Source organism: Perna viridis, chromosome 5, assembly GCF_037379345.1.
Source record: "Perna viridis isolate PV_CMFRI_1.1 ecotype Kerala chromosome 5, ASM3737934v1, whole genome shotgun sequence".
Lineage (NCBI taxonomy): Eukaryota > Metazoa > Mollusca > Bivalvia > Mytilida > Mytilidae > Perna > Perna viridis.
In genome coordinates this window covers 24,817,853-24,837,819 of record NC_142449.1, presented here as the reverse complement: position 1 = coordinate 24,837,819, position 19,967 = coordinate 24,817,853, and the positions used below count along the sequence as shown (strand labels likewise).

At 33.2% G+C, this 19,967-nt stretch overlaps 9 non-coding genes across 9 annotated transcripts; all 9 read right to left on the bottom strand.

Moving 5' to 3' along the window:
* Positions 1-852: 852 nt before the first annotated feature.
* On the bottom strand, positions 853-935 carry Trnal-uaa (transfer RNA leucine (anticodon UAA)). The gene has a single exon. It is a non-coding gene; the product is annotated as a tRNA-Leu (tRNA).
* A 446-nt stretch (positions 936-1,381) lies between these two features.
* Trnal-uaa (transfer RNA leucine (anticodon UAA)) lies at positions 1,382-1,464 on the bottom strand. The gene has a single exon. It is a non-coding gene; the product is annotated as a tRNA-Leu (tRNA).
* Positions 1,465-1,910: 446 nt separating this feature from the next.
* Positions 1,911-1,993, bottom strand: Trnal-uaa (transfer RNA leucine (anticodon UAA)). Its single transcript has one exon. It is a non-coding gene; the product is annotated as a tRNA-Leu (tRNA).
* Positions 1,994-9,176: 7,183 nt separating this feature from the next.
* Trnal-uaa (transfer RNA leucine (anticodon UAA)) lies at positions 9,177-9,259 on the bottom strand. Its single transcript has one exon. It is a non-coding gene; the product is annotated as a tRNA-Leu (tRNA).
* A 1,503-nt stretch (positions 9,260-10,762) lies between these two features.
* On the bottom strand, positions 10,763-10,845 carry Trnal-uaa (transfer RNA leucine (anticodon UAA)). The gene has a single exon. It is a non-coding gene; the product is annotated as a tRNA-Leu (tRNA).
* A 445-nt stretch (positions 10,846-11,290) lies between these two features.
* On the bottom strand, positions 11,291-11,373 carry Trnal-uaa (transfer RNA leucine (anticodon UAA)). The gene has a single exon. It is a non-coding gene; the product is annotated as a tRNA-Leu (tRNA).
* Positions 11,374-11,818: 445 nt separating this feature from the next.
* Trnal-uaa (transfer RNA leucine (anticodon UAA)) lies at positions 11,819-11,901 on the bottom strand. The gene has a single exon. It is a non-coding gene; the product is annotated as a tRNA-Leu (tRNA).
* A 7,319-nt stretch (positions 11,902-19,220) lies between these two features.
* Trnal-uaa (transfer RNA leucine (anticodon UAA)) lies at positions 19,221-19,303 on the bottom strand. Its single transcript has one exon. It is a non-coding gene; the product is annotated as a tRNA-Leu (tRNA).
* A 443-nt stretch (positions 19,304-19,746) lies between these two features.
* On the bottom strand, positions 19,747-19,829 carry Trnal-uaa (transfer RNA leucine (anticodon UAA)). The gene has a single exon. It is a non-coding gene; the product is annotated as a tRNA-Leu (tRNA).
* Between the last annotated feature and the right edge of the window lie 138 nt (positions 19,830-19,967).

Sequence of the window (19,967 nt, the reverse complement as noted above, 5' to 3'; positions counted from 1 at the left end):
CACATTTCGTCTCAATTTCATCAATAATCATTTCAGCCTCCACGGCACCAAAACCATCTACGGGGCACCCAACTAAAACGGTTTTCTCCTTTGAGAACTGTTCATTTGAAAAATTCATGTTTTTTCGGGAACTTTCTCCCTCACTATTATTAAAGTTTGCCATCAGTCTTTAGTCAAACCACTGAATACAAATCGAACACACCTTCCCTCCCCCTTTTCCCTGTAACGAAAACACAGGAAAAGGGGCTATTCAACAAATATTATGCGATAATATATGTCACATTCAATCAAATAATACACATTAAACTTCAGGAAATGTTTACAGTTACAAATATGGCGAAGAACTCACCAAAATCAGAATAATTTCCGGACAACACTTTGTTTACATGTTAAACATGGTACATCCAAAAACCAGCCCGCAGCTTAAAATGTTTAAAACTATCAGCAGAATTGCGCAGTAGGATGTTGCATCGGAATACAAAGGTTAACATTTGTCATATGAAAAAAAAGTTAAGGGTCGCAATTCTTTTCAATTACTAGTCATTTTGAGCTTGGATTCAATGCGTCCACAATCATTATGTCTTGGTTGTATTAAGATGGTCCAAACTTTGTTAAATGGAACTATATTCGTAAAGCATTTTGGTCATTTTCCTTGACTAAAAAAGCCGATCAATTTATAACCCGAATGTACAGCAACATATTTTCCACACAACTACTGTAGATAAATACCGCAGACATTTTTTTTCTACTGGTTTGTGCAATTCTTGATCGAAAATATCAATTATACTCGATCTCCTATACGATTCGTTTTTTGAATACAACTATACGATTTCAAGGTACCAAAAATATAGCTAGTGCGGGTGGGGTTCGAACCCACGCGGACATACGTCCATTGGAACTTAAGTCCAACGCCTTAACCACTCGGCCACCACACTGTTACTAATACGGCAGCTTAAAATGTTTAAAACTATCAGCAGAATTGCGCAGTAGGATGTTGCATCGGAATACAAAGGTTAACATTTGTCATATGAAAAAAAGTTAAGGGTCGCAATTCTTTTCAATTACTAGTCATTTTGAGCTTGGATTCAATGCGTCCACAATCATTATGTCTTGGTTGTATTAAGATGGTCCAAACTTTGTTAAATGGAACTATATTCGTAAAGCATTTTGGTCATTTTCCTTGACTAAAAAAGCCGATCAATTTATAACCCGAATGTACAGCAACATATTTTCCACACAACTACTGTAGATAAATACCGCAGACATTTTTTTTTCTACTGGTTTGTGCAATTCTTGATCGAAAATATCAATTATACTCGATCTCCTATACGATTCGTTTTTTGAATACAACTATACGATTTCAAGGTACCAAAAATATAGCTAGTGCGGGTGGGGTTCGAACCCACGCGGACATACGTCCATTGGAACTTAAGTCCAACGCCTTAACCACTCGGCCACCACACTGTTACTAATACGGCAGCTTAAAATGTTTAAAACTATCAGCAGAATTGCGCAGTAGGATGTTGCATTGGAATACAAAGGTTAACATTTGTCATATGAAAAAAAGTTAAGGGTCGCAATTCTTTTCAATTACTAGTCATTTTGAGCTTGGATTCAATGCGTCCACAATCATTATGTCTTGGTTGTATTAAGATGGTCCAAACTTTGTTAAATGGAACTATATTCGTAAAGCATTTTGGTCATTTTCCTTGACTAAAAAAACCGATCAAATTTATAACCCGAATGTACAGCAACATATTTTCTACACAACTGCTGTAGATAAATACCGCAGACAATTTTTTTCTACTGGTTTGTGCAATTCTTGATCGAAAATATCAATTATACTCGATCTCCTATACGATTCGTTTTTTGAATACAACTATACGATTTCAAGGTACCAAAAATATAGCTAGTGCGGGTGGGGTTCGAACCCACGCGGACATACGTCCATTGGAACTTAAGTCCAACGCCTTAACCACTCGGCCACCACACTGTTACTAATACGGCAGCTTAAAATGTTTAAAACTATCAGCAGAATTGCGCAGTAGGATGTTGCATCGGAATACAAAGGTTAACATTTGTCATATGAAAAAAAATTAAGAGTCGCAATTCTTTTCAATTACTAGTCATTTTGAGCTTGGATTCAATGCGTCCATAATCATTATGTCTTGGTTGTATTAAGATGGTCCAAACTTTGTTAAATGGAACTATATTCGTAAAGCATTTTGGTCATTTTCCTTGACTAAAAAAGCCGATCAATTTATAACCCGAATGTACAGCAACATATTTTCTACACAACTGCTGTAGATAAATACCGCAGACAATTTTTTTCTACTGGTTTGTGCAATTCTTGATCGAAAATATCAATTATACTCGATCTCCTATACGATTCGTTTTTTGAATACAACTATACGATTTCAAGGTACCAAAAATATAGCTAGTGCGGGTGGGGTTCGAACCCACGCGGACATACGTCCATTGGAACTTAAGTCCAACGCCTTTTTTTTTTTTTTTTTTTATCTTTATTGAATAAAACAATACTAAATAACAATGCAAATCAGACTGTCTATAAAATCAGAATATTACACAATTTAAGAATATACAATTTATCACAGTTTGAATAACAACACATCTTCTTCTAATATTACAATGGGATTGTCTCTCAAGAACTTTTTATGAAAGACTGAAAGTCTGTTTGTAGATTTACAATACATATAAAAATAACAAATGTAATGTCTCAGTGTGTATTTGAAATATTGAATTAGGTTAATACTTCGTGTACCATTTTTGAACATTTGTCTTTGTTTCATTATACACAGTCTTCCAATAGACAGCAAAAAATTAACAAAGTGAACATTTACACCCTTTACACTGGTTGATACACCCAACAAAAATAACGTCATATAAGTATATTCCTGTATTAAGTTCACCTCTGATTGTACAAATAGTGTCTCTAAAATATCAAATACGAAATCATGAAAGTTAACAAGTATGTCACATGTTATAAATATATGAAATAAAGTTTCCTCTTCACAGTCACAGTTTTGACACACATTGCTGTCTATTATTCCTATTTTACATAGTTTAACATTAGTAAAAATCTTATTGTGACATAACTTGAAATCTAGATCAATACATTCAGATGGTTTCCAGAAACTATGTATCTGTTTCCAAACAAAACAGAAATCACTTTCATGAATATCACATTGTTCACACCAAAATTCATAACATTTAGGTTTAATAAAACACTTTTGTAACAGTAACGTATAAAATCTTTTTGTTTTACACAACGACATGTCACATACTTTATTGTCAAACTGAACATAGAATTGAGACAGTTCATCATTTTTCACATTACATTTTGTCAAAACAACTTCTTTCCACTCGACAGGAATGTGATTCAATAATAACATATACAATTTTCTGACAATGTTAAAAGTAACATCTATTTCTTTTTCTCTCATCATATCAAAAATTGCATGAACTGGCAAAAATCCAGGTATAGCTTCATATGAAATATCTTTAATTTGAACAATACCAGCTTTTATAAAATATTCCCATTCTTTACCAGACACAAACTTAGAACTATTATAAAACAGTGGTTGATTATAAACATCAGAGTCTCCTATATTAAAAGTTATATCTTTTCTAATACACTGCCATGCTTCCAACATTTCTCTGTACACATGCGGTAAACATAATAAATCCTTTTTGTTTAAAAACAAAAATAGAACAGACCTCGAAAGATTCATACAATGCACTCTTCTCAAAAAATAGCTAAAGGTACTTTTCCAAATACAATTGCAATCAGGATTTAAAAATCTCCCTAAAAATTTTAATCTAAATGATAACATTTTTAAATATATATCTTGAAAATTCAAGCCACCATCTTGTTTCATACCAGTAATAGTTGCATATTGTATTAAATGAGATTTAGAATCCCACAAAAAATCAATACATATTTGTTTCAAATCTGTCAACACATTTTCAGGTATTGGAGAAACAGCTAATAAATACCAAATTCTAGATACCAATAAAGAAGAAATTACAACATTCCTTCCAGATAAAGTCAAACGTCTTTGTTTCCACATATTAACAATACATCTTATTTTTCTTATCTTATCCTTCCAATTCATATCATTACATACATCAATATCTACACCAACATAAACACCAAGAACTTGAATACATTTTTCACAAACTCTTAATCCAAGTACAGTCTTATCATCATCAGTCAAATTTCCTTTTCCAATACATAAAATTTCAGACTTACTTCTGTTAATCTTAGAACCTGATGCTCTACTATATAAATCAAATACATCAAAAGTATATTTAATAGATTTTTTATCACTCAAACATAATGTAGTATCATCTGCATGTTGAAACAAAACTGCAGTTTCATTACTATAAGGTATACGTATACCATTAATATTACAGTCTTTCTTTATTGTCATTGACAGTGGTTCTGCTGATAAAACATACAATAAAGCACTAATAGGGCATCCTTGCCTAATACCATTTCTAACTTTAAAATATTTTGTTAAAAAACCATTACACTTGACAGTACTTTGAATATCAGTATAAAAAATCCTAATCCAATTAATAAATTTACATCCAAAACCAAAACCTTCTAATACTCTAATGAGATAATCATGACTCACTCTGTCAAAAGCTTTCTCTTGATCAAATTTTAAAATATACCCTTCTACATCATCATTATCAACCATATTTATTACATCACGTACACTGGCTATTGTATCTGCAATATCTCTACCAGGTATACAACATGACTGGCTATTTGATATTATTTTACAAAGTACTGACTTAAATCTATTTGACATGACACGTGCTAATATCTTATAATCAACTTGTAACAATGAAATCGGCCTATAATTCTTCAAATCCCTTCTATCACCTTTCTTCTTATAAATAAGAGAAAGTACACCATTTCTCATTGACCTTGATAACGTGTTACGATTTTCTATTGCCTTAAACACCTTCAGTAAAATATCCTTTAAAACATGATAAAATTTACAATAAAACTCAACTGTTAGTCCATCAGATCCTGGACTCTTATTTTTGGACATTTTATGTAATGCAACAAAGATCTCTTTTGCAGTAATATCATTATCACATATTTCTTGATCATGATCATCTACTTTTACATCTATATTTTGCAAAAAATCATCCATAGCATTTTTGTCTGTTTCCACACATGAATACAACTTATCATAAAACTTATACTGTAAGTTTAACAAACCTTCAGTATCAGACACAACAGTTTTACCATCATAATCAGTAAGTTCTTTAATACAGTTACTTTCTTGCTTGTACTTTTCTAAATTCAAAAAATACCTTGTACATTTATCGTTTTCTGTAGCCCAAAAAGCTTTTGATCTCAAAATAGCACCTTTACATTTTTCTTCTTCTAATAAACTTAATTCTAATTTTAAGTTTTCATATCTTTCTACATCTATAATTTCTCCTTCAGCAATCCTCATACATAACCTTTGAATCTTATTTTGTAAACAATAATATTCAGCATTTTTCTCTTTTGCAATTCTCTTACTAAAAACTTGAGAGAATTTCTTAATTCTATATTTTAAATTATCCCACCAAATCAATACATCATCATCAAAAAGAGTACATTTCTTATTGTCCTCAATCATATTCGTAATATTTAATACATATTCTTCATTATCTAATAAAGTATTATTCAAAATCCATATACCTGGACCTCTTTCTACATTATCAAAAACAACTCTCATTTCTACAAAAGAATGATCACTTAATGTGGTATCTTTGTAATTTACATATTGTACAAAACTTGACAAATTTCTAGAAATTAAAAAATAATCCAACCTTGATTGTTGTAAATAGGATTCACTAACACGTTTCCATGAAAAAGTTCGAACACCAGGATTTCTAGCTCTCCATATATCATATAGATTGTTATCAGTCATAAAATTACACAATGACTTAAAACTCATATCATCTCTATGAATTGATTTACCAGACCTATCAAGGTTTGACAAAGTTGTATTCCAATCACCAGATAGTATTATATTATCATATGAATTCATATAATGACAAAGAAAAGAAAACAGTTCACATTTTTCCTTAATAGAATTATAAGCATATACATTCAGTATGTTGTAAATACATCCTTCATGTTGAAGTTGAACATGTAAAAATCTACCTTCTTCATCCTTAAAAATTTCTTTTACATTGTTTTTAAATTTTTTATTTACAAGTATAGCAACACCTTGTCTTTTAGTCTTACTATTAGAGTATAAGACACATCCATCATACATCCTATCAATATTCAACATAAAATCATCATCCCAGAAAGTTTCTTGCAGTAACAAAAAATCAATCTTACTATTATTTATAATGGCTACATACTTCTTAAATTTATCACAATCTCTCAAACCATTACAATTGTTACTTACAAAAAGCACCATTGCAAAAGTAAAAATCAGATAAAATAAATTAAACATCTCCATTATTAACATTCTTTTGGTTGAGTTTGTCTTTCTGAACACTATTGATATTAGGATAAAATTTCATCCTGTTCCTTCTTTTTTTCCCTTCAGGTGGACTTAAGTCCACAGTACTTGTACCACTGCTCTGGGAACAAGACAAATTATCTTTTGCATCATTTGCGACATCAACTCCAGTGTTACAATCACTGGAGGAGATGTCAGTTTCCATATCATCACTATCAAAACTATTTTCTTTAATGTCATTTTGTGTTACAATATGCTTGTTAATAATCACAATTTCATCATCAGAGTCACATGCTCTCGAAATCTCATTTCTCTGTCTTTTCTGTCCTTTAGTCTTTTCTATCATTGATTCATCTTCTACCAAATCTCCAGTGCATTGTTTATCAACACTTTTGTTACCTTCGGTCCCGAAGACCTTATCCCGGTTATCTGAGGCCCCGAAGACCACATTTTTATCATTCATGCTCTTTTTGAGCTTTCCATCATTTGCATTGGCCCCGAAGACCTTAGTTCTCTCTTCTGTAGTCCCGAAGACCACATCCCGTTTCTTGGCAGTGGTCCCGAAGACCATATCATCATTTTCTACAGTGGCCCCGAAGACCACATCTGTTGTCTCATTACGTATATTTACCGAAACTTCACCTTCAAGAGACTGCTTGTCATCACACTTATTATCTCGCTTGTTTTCTATCTGAACTGAGTCACCTCCATTTTCGTCCTCGTCAGAGTATGTACCTTCCAAATCCTCCCTATCGCCATTCTCACGTGATATTTGATCACTGTCATGACTTTCTTCTTCCTTCTCTTTACCCCTAAATTCTCTACCTCTACCAGTATATCCCTTTCTACATGCACATCGCGCAGTTACTATTCCACATTCTCTGCACTTACATCTGCATTCTTCTTTAGATTGGTCACAAGTAAAACAAGGACATTCACAAATTTCTTTGTTACAATATTGGCATTTTGTTTCCTTGCACTCACAATGTCTCAATCTTTTTTTGCACCTCTGGCACGGTGGAATTTTACATTCATTTTCTTTATGTCCATGTTTATCACAATTATAGCAAACTAATTGTAGACATTGTCTATATTTATGGCCAGGAGATCCACAATAGTTGCATAATTGCCTCTGGTGATCATGTTTAACACGGAAACTTCGTGTTCCTAATCCAGTATCAAATTTTATTGACCATGGAAGAGAAATTAGGCCAGGCGGAAACTGTACTCTCACATATCTTGTTCCATCAGCAACCTCAGTTCCTGGATGAACATGCCTAAATACCTGGGACAGAGGCTTACAATTCTTTTCTCTCAATACGTCAAGAATAAGCTCATCACTAAGATGAGCAGGCAAATGAATGAATGAAACTATAACTGAATTATCAAACAAAAATAGGCAATCATAGTTTTTACTTTCAATATTAACACCCCTGGTTAATTTGTCAGCATTTTGTTCACTATCCATCGTAATACAGTACGAATCCTCCATATCATCAGGGACAACTGCTAACACAGTGTTTACTCCACAAACATCCTCCACTGCTTTAATTATTTTTGATGGAGTCTCAGATGTTTTCCCAATTTTAACAATCTTAACGGTACACTCTTTTTTATATTCCCTTTTTGAACTCGTGTATTTTCGGGTTCTTTCACCTTTTCTACCACTATCATACCTTTTCGCACCAATATTGCGATTTCCAGAACTTTCCGGTGCTTTGTTCTCCATAACTAAATTTGGTGATTGGTTGTATCAGTAAAACCGAATCAAACGCACCTTTCCTCCCCCCTCTTTCCTGCAGTGAAATGCAGGAAAAGGGGAAATAAACGAACAAAATAGACAAGTGGTCTTATCACTTTAAGTCAAATAAACAATGCTCTACAAAACGAAATGTATCTGAACACAGAAATAAAGCTGAACTCACCAAAACGGCACATTCAACCGGAGCGGCAATATGTAAACACCATCCTATGATATGTCCAATAACCGATCCCCCAAGAGTGGCAATTCTTTTCAATTACTAGTCATTTCTACTGGTTTGTGCAATTCTTGATCGAAAATATCAATTATACTCGATCTCCTATACGATTCGTTTTTTGAATACAACTATACGATTTCAAGGTACCAAAAATATAGCTAGTGCTATATGAGGTTCGAACCCACGCGGACATACGTCCATTGGAACTTAAGTCCAACGCCTTAACCACTCGGCCACCACACTGTTACTAATACGGCAGCTTAAAATGTTTAAAACTATCAGCAGAATTGCGCAGTAGGATGTTGCATCGGAATACAAAGGTTAACATTTGTCATATGAAAAAAAGTTAAGGGTCGCAATTCTTTTCAATTACTAGTCATTTTGAGCTTGGATTCAATGCGTCCACAATCATTATGTCTTGGTTGTATTAAGATGGTCCAAACTTTGTTAAATGGAACTATATTCGTAAAGCATTTTGGTCATTTTCCTTGACTAAAAAAGCCGATCAATTTATAACCCGAATGTACAGCAACATATTTTCTACACAACTGCTGTAGATAAATACCGCAGACAATTTTTTTCTACTGGTTTGTGCAATTCTTGATCGAAAATATCAATTATACTCGATCTCCTATACGATTCGTTTTTTGAATACAACTATACGATTTCAAGGTACCAAAAATATAGCTAGTGCGGGTGGGGTTCGAACCCACGCGGACATACGTCCATTGGAACTTAAGTCCAACGCCTTAACCACTCGGCCACCACACTGTTACTAATACGGCAGCTTAAAATGTTTAAAACTATCAGCAGAATTGCGCAGTAGGATGTTGCATCGGAATACAAAGGTTAACATTTGTCATATGAAAAAAAGTTAAGAGTCGCAATTCTTTTCAATTACTAGTCATTTTGAGCTTGGATTCAATGCGTCCATAATCATTATGTCTTGGTTGTATTAAGATGGTCCAAACTTTGTTAAATGGAACTATATTCGTAAAGCATTTTGGTCATTTTCCTTGACTAAAAAAGCCGATCAATTTATAACCCGAATGTACAGCAACATATTTTCTACACAACTGCTGTAGATAAATACCGCAGACAATTTTTTTCTACTGGTTTGTGCAATTCTTGATCGAAAATATCAATTATACTCGATCTCCTATACGATTCGTTTTTTGAATACAACTATACGATTTCAAGGTACCAAAAATATAGCTAGTGCGGGTGGGGTTCGAACCCACGCGGACATACGTCCATTGGAACTTAAGTCCAACGCCTTAACCATTCGGCCACCACACTGTTACTAATACGGCAGCTTAAAATGTTTAAAACTATCAGCAGAATTGCGCAGTAGGATGTTGCATCGGAATACAAAGGTTAACATTTGTCATATGAAAAAAAAGTTAAGGGTCGCAATTCTTTTCAATTACTAGTCATTTTGAGCTTGGATTCAATGCGTCCACAATCATTATGTCTTGGTTGTATTAAGATGGTCCAAACTTTGTTAAATGGAACTATATTCGTAAAGCATTTTGGTCATTTTCCTTGACTAAAAAAGCCGATCAATTTATAACCCGAATGTACAGCAACATATTTTCTACACAACTGCTGTAGATAAATACCGCAGACAATTTTTTTCTACTGGTTTGTGCAATTCTTGATCGAAAATATCAATTATACTCGATCTCCTATACGATTCGTTTTTTGAATACAACTATACGATTTCAAGGTACCAAAAATATAGCTAGTGCGGGTGGGGTTCGAACCCACGCGGACATACGTCCATTGGAACTTAAGTCCAACGCCTTAACCATTCGGCCACCACACTGTTACTAATACGGCAGCTTAAAATGTTTAAAACTATCAGCAGAATTGCGCAGTAGGATGTTGCATCGGAATACAAAGGTTAACATTTGTCATATGAAAAAAAGTTAAGGGTCGCAATTCTTTTCAATTACTAGTCATTTTGAGCTTGGATTCAATGCGTCCACAATCATTATGTCTTGGTTGTATTAAGATGGTCCAAACTTTGTTAAATGGAACTATATTCGTAAAGCATTTTGGTCATTTTCCTTGACTAAAAAAGCCGATCAATTTATAACCCGAATGTACAGCAACATATTTTCCACAAAACTACTGTAGATAAATACCGCAGACATTTTTTTTTCTACTGGTTTGTGCAATTCTTGATCGAAAATATCAATTATACTCGATCTCCTATACGATTCGTTTTTTGAATACAACTATACGATTTCAAGGTACCAAAAATATAGCTAGTGCGGGTGGGGTTCGAACCCACGCGGACATACGTCCATTGGAACTTAAGTCCAACGCCTTAACCACTCGGCCACCACACTGTTACTAATACGGCAGCTTAAAATGTTTAAAACTATCAGGAGAATTGCGCAGTAGGATGTTGCATCGGAATACAAAGGTTAACATTTGTCATATGAAAAAAAGTTAAGGGTCGCAATTCTTTTCAATTACTAGTCATTTTGAGCTTGGATTCAATGCGTCCACAATCATTATGTCTTGGTTGTATTAAGATGGTCCAAACTTTGTTAAATGGAACTATATTCGTAAAGCATTTTGGTCATTTTCCTTGACTAAAAAAGCCGATCAATTTATAACCCGAATGTACAGCAACATATTTTCTACACAACTGCTGTAGATAAATACCGCAGACAATTTTTTTCTACTGGTTTGTGCAATTCTTGATCGAAAATATCAATTATACTCGATCTCCTATACGATTCGTTTTTTGAATACAACTATACGATTTCAAGGTACCAAAAATATAGCTAGTGCGGGTGGGGTTCGAACCCACGCGGACATACGTCCATTGGAACTTAAGTCCAACGCCTTAACCACTCGGCCACCACACTGTTACTAATACGGCAGCTTAAAATGTTTAAAACTATCAGCAGAATTGCGCAGTAGGATGTTGCATCGGAATACAAAGGTTAACATTTGTCATATGAAAAAAAGTTAAGAGTCGCAATTCTTTTCAATTACTAGTCATTTTGAGCTTGGATTCAATGCGTCCATAATCATTATGTCTTGGTTGTATTAAGATGGTCCAAACTTTGTTAAATGGAACTATATTCGTAAAGCATTTTGGTCATTTTCCTTGACTAAAAAAGCCGATCAATTTATAACCCGAATGTACAGCAACATATTTTCTACACAACTGCTGTAGATAAATACCGCAGACAATTTTTTTCTACTGGTTTGTGCAATTCTTGATCGAAAATATCAATTATACTCGATCTCCTATACGATTCGTTTTTTGAATACAACTATACGATTTCAAGGTACCAAAAATATAGCTAGTGCGGGTGGGGTTCGAACCCACGCGGACATACGTCCATTGGAACTTAAGTCCAACGCCTTAACCACTCGGCCACCACACTGTTACTAATACGGCAGCTTAAAATGTTTAAAACTATCAGCAGAATTGCGCAGTAGGATGTTGCATCGGAATACAAAGGTTAACATTTGTCATATGAAAAAAAAGTTAAGGGTCGCAATTCTTTTCAATTACTAGTCATTTTGAGCTTGGATTCAATGCGTCCACAATCATTATGTCTTGGTTGTATTAAGATGGTCCAAACTTTGTTAAATGGAACTATATTCGTAAAGCATTTTGGTCATTTTCCTTGACTAAAAAAGCCGATCAATTTATAACCCGAATGTACAGCAACATATTTTCTACACAACTGCTGTAGATAAATACCGCAGACAATTTTTTTCTACTGGTTTGTGCAATTCTTGATCGAAAATATCAATTATACTCGATCTCCTATACGATTCGTTTTTTGAATACAACTATACGATTTCAAGGTACCAAAAATATAGCTAGTGCGGGTGGGGTTCGAACCCACGCGGACATACGTCCATTGGAACTTAAGTCCAACGCCTTAACCATTCGGCCACCACACTGTTACTAATACGGCAGCTTAAAATGTTTAAAACTATCAGCAGAATTGCGCAGTAGGATGTTGCATCGGAATACAAAGGTTAACATTTGTCATATGAAAAAAAAGTTAAGGGTCGCAATTCTTTTCAATTACTAGTCATTTTGAGCTTGGATTCAATGCGTCCACAATCATTATGTCTTGGTTGTATTAAGATGGTCCAAACTTTGTTAAATGGAACTATATTCGTAAAGCATTTTGGTCATTTTCCTTGACTAAAAAAGCCGATCAATTTATAACCCGAATGTACAGCAACATATTTTCCACAAAACTACTGTAGATAAATACCGCAGACATTTTTTTTTCTACTGGTTTGTGCAATTCTTGATCGAAAATATCAATTATACTCGATCTCCTATACGATTCGTTTTTTGAATACAACTATACGATTTCAAGGTACCAAAAATATAGCTAGTGCGGGTGGGGTTCGAACCCACGCGGACATACGTCCATTGGAACTTAAGTCCAACGCCTTTTTTTTATTTTGATAAAATTTTATTCAAATAAATACATTCATAAAAGAATTATTGGGCTAGTCTCCCATTAATTCATATTATCACAGTGTTGGTTAGAATTGTAACAATTATTAACAACAGATCTCAATTAAAACTCAATATGTACTTCATCATTACTTATCCTTAATACAGGATTTTTGTTTAAATAATACTTTTCAAATAAATACATGCACTTCTTCTGTTTATAATACAAGTATGCATAACTCACATGTTTTTGCAGAACATTTTTAAAATATGGCACTATGTCTATCAAATGATCATCCTTCATAGAGATATTTCTCCTCTTTACTACACAGAATCTTCTAGCACATAAAACTGTATTTACAAAGTATAAGTTTATATTTTTATCCTTCTTGACTAGACCAAAGTAACATATATAATTGAAATCTAGAGTATTGACAAAGCTAGTAGAACTATTACACATAATGTTATGTAGGAAATCTTTAAAAAAGTCATTGAACTGAGTCAAACATCTACACACAATGATCAAGTGCTCCAAGTCTTCATGCACATCTTTGCAAACTGGACAAATAGAATCAACAGTAATTTGGCATTTCATCAGTCTCTCCTTAGTGAAGAAAACTCTATGGAAAATTTTGAATGATGACTCAATCCAATCACTTTGTAAAAATGAAAAGTTCAAAACTTTTTGTACTTTTTGAACATCAAAATCTGGAAATATTTCACACCAGTATTTTATAGAATTAGGTTCTCTTGTTAATGTCTTTAACAGTATATCATAAAATGATCTTGTTGTATTAGGTAAAGCATACTTTCTACCATTAACGCTGTAAATTATATTTAAAACAGTTGCTTTACAAGTGTTTGCATTTTCTTCAACTAAAACTACATAATCTTGTGGAATACATTGCTTAATACATTTCACTACTTTAATAATTTTATCAACGGAAACATCAGGGAACTTTTGAGATACAATATCTTGAATATAAGTGTCCTTCATAAAACCTTTCTTGCATTCATAAGCTAAGTCCTTAATCTTGACAATACCTGCTTCTATAAATGTTCTCATATATAACATACTATCACCATTCACAATCATTGGATTACAGAAGAGGGGAATATCAAAAACGTTAGTCACATTAATTTTTATTTCCATACAATGACGTATCTTCCCCCATGCATACAACATACATTTATAAAAATCAGGCAAACATCCTAATTGTCTATGAGTAAAATCGCAATGCAATATTTCAACACCAAGATTCATTCCTTGTACTTTAGAAAAGAAATAAAGACATGTAACTTTCCAAACAGCATTATAATCCATATCTAATAGCCTACTTAAAAACTTTAGTCTAAATGCATACATTTTATGAAAAATGTCAGGAAAATTTAAACCACCATCTAACACCTTATTAGTTATTACATCATATGCAACTAGAGATGGTTTATCATTCCACAAAAAATCAATACATATCTTCTTAATTTCTAAATAATGTTTTTCTGGTATATTAACAACCATAAGAGTATACCAAAGTTTACTCATCAATAAAGTATTTATTACAGTTAATCTACCATGTATTGATAAGTGTCTCATTTTCCAAAAATTCAATAGCTTCAAAATAGATTGTACTTTGCAATCCCAATTCAAACTATCACAAAGAGATTTATCCTTACCAATCCATATGCCTAAAAGCTGTAAAACCCCATCACACTCTCTAATACTCCAAGCATCTAATTCATGTTTTGAAATAGTTCCAGTTCCCAATGCCAAAATTTCCGATTTATCCTTATTTAATTTTGCCCCAGATGCTTGTTCATACAAATGTAAAACTCTAAAGGCTTCATCTACTGAATTTTTGTCAGACAAAATTAAAGTAGTGTCATCAGCATGTGAAAAAATCTTTTCTTCAACGTTTGTATTAGGAATATTCAAACCTCTAATACTACTATTCTTTTTAATCATTGTACTCAATGGTTCAGCTACTAATACATATAATAAAGCTGATATAGGACAACCTTGCTTTACAGAATTCTTTAATTGAAAGTATTTGGACAGGAACCCATTACACTTGACAGTGCTGAAAATGTCAGTATAAAATATTTTTATCCAAGAAATAAATTTCTCCCCAAATCCAAATTTCTGCAAGACAGAAAATAAATATTCATGTCCAACCCTGTCAAATGCTTTTTCCTGATCAAGTTTCAACAAGTAACATTCTAAATCATCCATTTCAACCAAATCAATAATATCTCTAACACTTGCAGTAGTGTCAGAAATGTCTTTACCTATAATACAGCAACTTTGAGTAGGTGATATAATTTTTGGTAATACAAACTTAAACCTGTTAGCCATTACTCTTGCTAGTATTTTATAATCCACATTTAATAAAGTTATAGGTCTGAAATTTTTAAGTTCAGATTTGTCACCTCTATTCTTATATATCAAATTAATCATGCCATATCTCATAGACCTAGATAAAACTTTATTTTCTTCAATACTATCATAAATATATTTCAATACAGGTTTCAATTCATTTAAAAAATAAAGATAGAATTCAACAGTCAATCCATCAGAGCCAGGCGTTTTGCCTTTTTTCATTCCTTTCAATGATTGTTCAATCTCATCAATACATATATCATCATCACATTTAGTAATATCAATATCATCAACTTTAACATCAACACAATCTAACATGTCATTGATTGCATCATTGTCAGTATTTACACATGAAAACAATTTTTTATAAAAATTATGCACAACATCTAATAATTCCACAGTACTACTAACAGCATTACCATCACAATTTCTCAAAGTACTTATCAAATTCTTATTTTGTTTATATTTTTCCAGACTTAAGAAATAAGCAGTATTCTTGTCACTTTCTAAGGCATGTTGACATTTAGACCTTAATATAGCACCATTACATCTATGTTTTTCTATAGCTTCAAGTTCATCTTTTAATTCTAAATATTTTACATAATCAATTTTTATACCACATGCAGACTTCACTGACAATTCTTGTAACTTATTTTGCAATTTAAAATATTCTTTGCTTCTCTCTTTCTGATTTTCTTTGCCATAGATTTGACTTATTCTCTTAATACTAAATTTCAAATTATCCCACCAAATGATAGGGTTTGAATAATAAAAATCTGAACATATTTCATCTTCTAATAACTTTCTGATTCTTGTTACATATTCTTCATTATCTAATAAGGAATAGTTAAAAATCCAGATACCTGGTCCTCTTTCAACCTCTGTAAAATCTAATTTCATGCTAACAATACAGTGATCACTAAAACAAGTATCTCTATAAAAAATATTTTTAATACAGGGCTTAACATTACTAGAAACTAAAAAATAGTCAATTCTACTTTGTGTCAAAAAACCTTGTACAACTTGTTTTCGTGAAAACATTTTGACACCTGCATTTCTGTCTCTCCAGACATCAAACAAACAATTATCGTGCATCATAGTATTAATATATTTCACAGACCTATCTGCATAAAAAGCAGTTTTCCCACTTTTATCTAAAGGAGACAGTGCAGTATTAAAATCGCCTGCTACTATAACATATCCGTCTCCTTTAATTTTACTTTTACAATCTTCAAAAAATTCACATTTTTCACTTACACTATTAGGAACATACAAATTAAAAATATCTACAATTTTATCATTGATTTTACCTTGAATATGAATAAATCTACCAGGTACACATTCACAAACTTTAAATACATTTTTAAGGTTTTTACTGACAAGAATTGCAACACCCTGTCTATTACAGTTACTATTACTTGCAAAAATATCACCATTCCATAATGTCTTATCATTCTTTATATCTTCAAAAATAATATTATTCCAAAATGTTTCCTGTAAGCATACAATATCATACTTTCTTTCATTACATAATGAAAAAATACAATCCTTTTTACTTTGGTTACATAGACCATTACAATTAAAACTTATGAAGTTATAAGTAGCCATCACAAAAATAATTCTAATAATATACAACATTAAACACTCCATTATTAACTATTCAAATGTTTTTGTAAATTTGACAACCTTGCTGCTTTAATATTAGGCTTGATATTAAGCATACTTCTCCTTTTAATACCCAAGTAATTTCTCTTCTTCCCTACAACAGTGAAAGTATCTCCACTTTCCTCTTGGTCTTCACTGACCACGGGAAAAGTGTCCATAGTAATCTCATCCAGAGAATCACATGAACTTCTGACTTCCCCCTGGCTACTGTCATTTTGTTCAAGGGGGGAGACAGCACTTTCAACACTAAAACCATCAGACATTTTATCAATTCTATTTTCACCAGACAATTCAACATTTGATTTAGTAAGCAAAACTGGTTCAATATTACAATTATTCAAACAAATATTGTTTAATTCTTTATCTGTACCTTTCTTGACTTTATCATCTCTGACACATTCCGCACTGTCATCACCAACACCATCATCCATCTCAAAACACTCCTCCTCATCAATGTAAATACCATCTCCATTCCAATCACCGTCACCCTCATCATCAGTGCAAAGGCTAGCACCACCTTTAGCACTTTCACCAAAACCCACTTCATCTACATCCTCAGTGTAATGACTAGCATCGCCATTTACACTCACGATTCCATCTTCCATACTATCTCCTACATCTGTACCTTCACGAGAATCAACATTCTCCTGCACACTTGTACAAACCTCCTTCTCCTTACAATTTTTATCCATATATCCAACTTTCACATCTGTGGTTTTCATAACCTCCTCATCTGCTTCTTTTATCAACTCCCGACATGACATTTCCTGCAAATTCTCAGAAGAAAATTGTGGAAAATGATTCACAATTTGCAATTCTTCTCTGGCTTTGCAATTACAATAGTCTTTCTTTCGAAAACAAAACGCACACTTGTTTTTTAAACATTTTCTACTAATGTGCCCCTGCTGACCACATTCAAAACATTTAAATTCTGGACAGTCTTTGTATATATGTTCTGAGCTAAAGCACCCAGAGCACACCTTGACTTGTTGGTTATGAATAACCCGGTAGTAAGCCGTCTCCTTTTCATTAACTGAAAACTTCATTGAATACGGTATTGAAGCCATGTTCGGCGGAAGTTTAACTTTGAAAATACGAGTTCCGTCAAAGACATTATTCTTTGACTTCATCCTATGCTTCTTTATCGGAGAAACAATCTCCACTCCAATCTTGGAAAATCTATCAATAATTTCTCGATCTGAGACATACATACTTAAATTTAGAATTGAAACGTACTTAAAACTTGCCTCTAATTCATTAACAGCCCACTTTTTACCATTTAAAGATAGTTCACCAATAACGGATTCCATCATTTTTCTCTCTCTTAGTACCACCTCATAACCAACTCCATTTTTCGGTACGCATGCAACGACACTTCCAACACCACATTTCGTCTCAATTTCATCAATAATCATTTCAGCCTCCACGGCACCAAAACCATCTACGGGGCACCCAACTAAAACGGTTTTCTCCTTTGAGAACTGTTCATTTGAAAAATTCATGTTTTTTCGGGAACTTTCTCCCTCACTATTATTAAAGTTTGCCATCAGTCTTTAGTCAAACCACTGAATACAAATCGAACACACCTTCCCTCCCCCTTTTCCCTGTAACGAAAACACAGGAAAAGGGGCTATTCAACAAATATTATGCGATAATATATGTCACATTCAATCAAATAATACACATTAAACTTCAGGAAATGTTTACAGTTACAAATATGGCGAAGAACTCACCAAAATCAGAATAATTTCCGGACAACACTTTGTTTACATGTTAAACATGGTACATCCAAAAACCAGCCCGCAGCTTAAAATGTTTAAAACTATCAGCAGAATTGCGCAGTAGGATGTTGCATCGGAATACAAAGGTTAACATTTGTCATATAAAAAAAATTAAGAGTCGCAATTCTTTTCAATTACTAGTCATTTTGAGCTTGGATTCAATGCGTCCACAATCATTATGTCTTGGTTGTATTAAGATGGTCCAAACTTTGTTAAATGGAACTATATTCGTAAAGCATTTTGGTCATTTTCCTTGACTAAAAAAGCCGATCAATTTATAACCCGAATGTACAGCAACATATTTTCTACACAACTGCTGTAGATAAATACCGCAGACAATTTTTTTCTACTGGTTTGTGCAATTCTTGATCGAAAATATCAATTATACTCGATCTCCTATACGATTCGTTTTTTGAATACAACTATACGATTTCAAGGTACCAAAAATATAGCTAGTGCGGGTGGGGTTCGAACCCACGCGGACATACGTCCATTGGAACTTAAGTCCAACGCCTTAACCACTCGGCCACCACACTGTTACTAATGGCAGCTTAAAATGTTTAAAACTATCAGCAGAATTGCGCAGTAGGATGTTGCATCGGAATACAAAGGTTAACATTTGTCATATGAAAAAAAGTTAAGAGTCGCAATTCTTTTCAATTACTAGTCATTTTGAGCTTGGATTCAATGCGTCCATAATCATTATGTCTTGGTTGTATTAAGATGGTCCAAACTTTGTTAAATGGAACTATATTCGTAAAGCATTTTGGTCATTTTCCTTGACTAAAAAAGCCGATCAATTTATAACCCGAATGTACAGCAACATATTTTCTACACAACTGCTGTAGATAAATACCGCAGACAATTTTTTTCTACTGGTTTGTGCAATTCTTGATCGAAAATATCAATTATACTCGATCTCCTATACGATTCGTTTTTTGAATACAACTATACGATTTCAAGGTACCAAAAATATAGCTAGTGCGGGTGGGGTTCGAACCCACGCGGACATACGTCCATTGGAACTTAAGTCCAACGCCTTAACCACTCGGCCACCACACTGTTACTAATACGGCAGCTTAAAATGTTTAAAACTATCAGCAGAATTGCGCAGTAGGATGTTGCATCGGAATACAAAGGTTAACATTTGTCATATGAAAAAAAGTTAAGGGTCGCAATTCTTTTCAATTACTAGTCATT